A 5,000-nucleotide genomic window follows, 5' to 3' on the forward strand; every position below is an offset into this window, starting at 1 on the left:
CTATTGCAGTTTCGATTTCTTTATCACTATTCTTGCTGATACAATTGTTATTGTCGTTACCATTACCATTGTTGTTGTTATTGTTGTTGTTGTTATTGTTGTTGTTATTGTTGATGTTTTATTCATGGGAAGTGAGATTACCTTATCTTTTAACTATTGAAAGTTGCGCGTTCGTTCGTGAGTACATGATGATGATGTTGTTGTTGTTGTTGTTGTTATGTTGTTGTTGACGATGATGTCATATTTATGTTGTTGTTGGCCTTGCATGAAAACGACAACCTCGATATCAACAACAACATTAGCAAAAACCATAGCAACAACAAAATAAATAACATCATCATCAACAATAACAACATCAACAGCAATATCAACAACAACAACAACAACAACAACAACATCAACAACAACATCAACAACAACATCATCATCAACATCAACAACAACAACAACGACAACAACAACAGCAAAACAGTCAATTTAAAACCGCAAAACTCAGCGTGCCTCACAGTTAATCACTACGTAAAATAGATTTCAACGAAATAATAACAACAACAATAACAACAACAATAACCACAATAATAACAACAAAAATAATAACAACAACAATAACAACAACAATAATAATAATAATAACTATAATATTTAAGAATAATAATGACACCACATATTAAACAAATGTAATTGGAGGCTTAACAGAGGTTATAGATTTACATTAGAGGCATGTATTTACATGTAACAAGAGTTATAATAAATGATAATAATAAAATAATAATAATAATAATAGACAATAATAATAATAATAAGGATGATGATGATGATGATGAAGATGACGATGAAATTATATTCCGGGTTTTTTTTTATTTAGTTACGTTAAACTTTCTTAATGGTGGTTGAGGAAAACATGAAAAAATGATTGATGAGATTTTGATGGTGGAGATGATGATGATGACGATGAAGAGAATGATGATGATGACGATGAAGAGAATGATGATGATGACGATGAAGAGAATGATGATGATGACGATGAAGAGAATGATGATGATGACGATGAAGAGAATGATGATGATGACGATGAAGATGACCATGATGGTGAGGTTGATGACAATTAAGATTGACGGTAATGGAGATGAATATGAATGTAAGAATGTAAGAATGAATGAATGAATGAATGAATGAATGAACGAACGAACGAATGAATGAATTGTTGCTTGCAATAGAAGACCGCCACACCACTTGAAAATAAAATTCAAATTGAAAGAGCGATCGAATTTCCAAGAACATTGCTCAATTAATTTTTTAATTAAAAGATAAATGAACGAACAAATAGAACAGAAATACATGAATGTATAATGGAATGAATACATTCCGACTGAATTAATGAATGAAAATATGAATGAATGATTGATTGAATGAATGAAATTATGCGTGCAATGAAAAAGTGATATGAATGAATAAACGAGCGATCGAAATAGCATACAAACAAGCAAACTAATGAATGCATGAATGAATGAATGCATAATGAATGAATGCATGAATGAATGAATGCATAATGAATGAATGCATGAATGAATGAATGAACAAAAAACAATCGAAAACACAGACGAACTAACGAAAAAACAACGAACGAACAACTAAACAAACATGATATTTAAATAACTAAACAAACACACTAACGTGTATATGGCTTGAGGCGAAACAGAGCCAAAAACAGCTTTTCTTTATAGCAAAGATACCAAATTTAATTTTTATATGTATCTCTGTACCTATCTATCTATCTATCTATAGTATCTATCTATCTATTTATCTACACACAACTTTCTTATCTTTATCAGTCTATATCTATCAAACCTTAGTTCTATAACTTATATATATCTTTCTCTATTTATTTGTTTACCCATATATCAGAATACCATATATATCTTGATACATATATAGATATATATTTATATAGCATCAGTTAGGTTATAATATGCTTTTGGATATCATTAGCTATCAGTGTTAGACAAAAAAAAACTCGATCCTGTATAAATAACAACAATTATTATTATTATAATTATAATAATTATTATTATTATTGCAAATAGATCTGTTCTTTATAACAATAAAACATGTCTGGATCAATTTTTAAATCAAACATTTGCAAACTATATTGAAAAATGCAAACAACGATAATAAAATTAATAATTATTATAATAATTATTATAATAACAATTATTATTATAGTTATAATAATAGTAATTATAATTATTATTATTTGTAGATTCGGGTGTATATAAACAAGCAATCTAGACGATCATGTATTCGTTATAAGTAACTTTATTTTCTGAGTGATCTTCGCTTAATACCGCGCAACTTATATAGGGTTGGGAGTTGTGAGTTTGTGTCAGTGTGTGTGTGTGTCAGTGTGTGTGTGTGTGTGTGTGTGTGTGTGTGTGTGTGTGTGTGTGTGTATTTATATCGTGTGACTGTGAGTAAATTTCTATATAAATTCTACCGAATTGTTGCCATTAATCAATTTAAATTTTCGGAAAATTATATTCAATTTGTTGATAATAGAATTATCCAAAATAATCATAAAAATTTAATGACAAACTTGGATAAATCTATATTGAACAAATTGAAAAATTTCTAGAAAATTTATATACCTACATAAGTGCATGTATGTTTATGCGTGTACGTCTGTGCAGTGGAAGTGAGTTGGGATTGAAATGTGTACACAATTTCCTGCGAATTATATAGAGTTACATAAGGTAAAAGTGTGTAGAGTTATATAGATTTATACAGATGGGTTATGACTTGTGTGTGTATGTGAGACCTCAGTTAAGCCAAATCATCGTGAAGTTCTCAGGGGAGGAATCCCCGCGTCGACAAATGTTCCGGCCCTTAACAACCTCCTTACCTCCGAACGCTTCACGATGACTAGTTATTTTCTAGCGGTGTTGATCTGCTATTTATACCAAAAATATATATTTCCATACGAAGTCTTATCACTGTAGCCATGGCTTGCTAGTTCAGCAGACGTTCCTTTTTATTTCTATCCAGCTACAACCAGTACGAAGCTCGCTCTGCGCTGCTAATAACTTTTTTCAGGCAAGTTGTACTCTTCTTGCCTGACGCTCCCACATCTTTGAGAAGTGTATTCATCGACGCTCCCACTGTTCCTCTTGCACCAACCTCCTTTCTCTTCCTCTTGAGAGAAATTAAAGAGAGAGAGAGAGAGAGAGAGAGAGAGAGAGAGAGAAAGAGAGGGAGAGAGAGAAGATAACGAAAAGCGAGAAATTTTTTTCCATCATATTGAAAAATTTTTTTTCAAAATTGGCATTGATCTATTTTTTAAATATGTTCGTGAATGTGCATGCCTGTTTGTTCGTTCGTTCGTTTGTATGTTTGTATGTATGTATGTATGTTTGTTTGTTTGTTTGCATTGATACAAACTACTTACATACACACACACTTTCATATTCGCGCCAACGTATATCTTTTATTAAGATCTAATATCAATGAAATGAAATACACAAACATTAAGACATCCTTTTTCTCATTCGTTCATTCATTCATCTTTTCACGTTCGTTCGTTCGTTCATTAGTCATTCATTCATTCGTCAAATAATTCACTCATTCATTCATTCGTTCGTTAAATAATTCACTCATTCATTCATGTACGCTTTTTTCATTTTGTACAGTTTCATTCATTCGTTCATTCACTCGCTCACTCAACCAATCACTGGAACATTCATGCATGCATGTGAAAAACAAGCACCGCAATGAAATTTTAATTTTTTTCTCTTGACGATATTATGAAAATAAGAGATTGATGGATTGAATTAATAAATGAATGAATGATTGATTGATTGACAGACTAAATGAATGAATGAATGAATTAACGAAAGAATGAATGAGTGTAATGATATATTAAATTAAACATAATACCGTTATTATGAATCTAAAATTTTCAGAAATATATGTTACAATTAAGCAATGGCAAATATGAATGAATGAACATCTACAAACAAACACACATACAGTCACACACGCGCACACAAACACGAACACACACACAAACAGCTATTACCTTGACTTTCGTTATACTTGAGTAACGATAGTAGTAGTAGTAGTAGTAGTAGTAGTAGTAGTAGTAGTAGTAGTAGTAGTAGTAGTAGTAAATTGAAAATGAATTGTGTTATTATTTGTTTCTGCTGTTGTTGTTAACGATGGTAATGATGATGATGAAGTTTTTGTCGACGACGATGATGACGATGATGTTGTTGTTGATGATGATGATGGTGATGTTGTTGTTGATGATGATGATGGTGATGTTGTTGTTGATGATGATGACGATGTTGTTGATGTTGTTGTTGTTGTTTTCAAATTGATGAGATCCTTTTTGTATCACCACGCATTTGTTCTCTTGATTTATATCGATGTATTATAAAACATAAACATCCCCATCATCATCGTCATAATCATCCCATCACCATCACCATCATCATCATCATCATCATCGTCATCGTCATCATCATCGTCATCATCACCATCATCGTTATCATCGTCGTGTGGTACTGAGTTTCAAACAATAGTTTTATTGTAAGTCAACAAACTGCCTCCAACACACAAAACCACACTACTACTACTACTACTTCTACTTCTACTACTACTACTGCTGCTGCTGTTACTACTACTGCTGCTACTGCTGCTGCTACAACAGCTACTCATTTTTACTAACCCTAATCCTACTATTACTTCAGGTTTTACAATTAGTAGCTAATATCTATAAGTTATAAATGAATTTAAAAATGTTGCACCTCAGTTCATTCATTCAATCACTCATTCATATATTTTTTCATTTATTCATTTATTTATTCTTATTTGTCGTTCCTTCGTTCATTCATTCATACATTCACCGTTGTGTTATTCATTGTTAAATACAGTTCATTCATTTATTCGTTCTAAGATTTTGTTCATTCAATTGTTCAATTACTCATTCATTCATCCGCTCATCA

This window comes from Helobdella robusta (assembly GCF_000326865.2).
Source record: "Helobdella robusta unplaced genomic scaffold HELROscaffold_16, whole genome shotgun sequence".
Lineage (NCBI taxonomy): Eukaryota > Metazoa > Annelida > Clitellata > Rhynchobdellida > Glossiphoniidae > Helobdella > Helobdella robusta.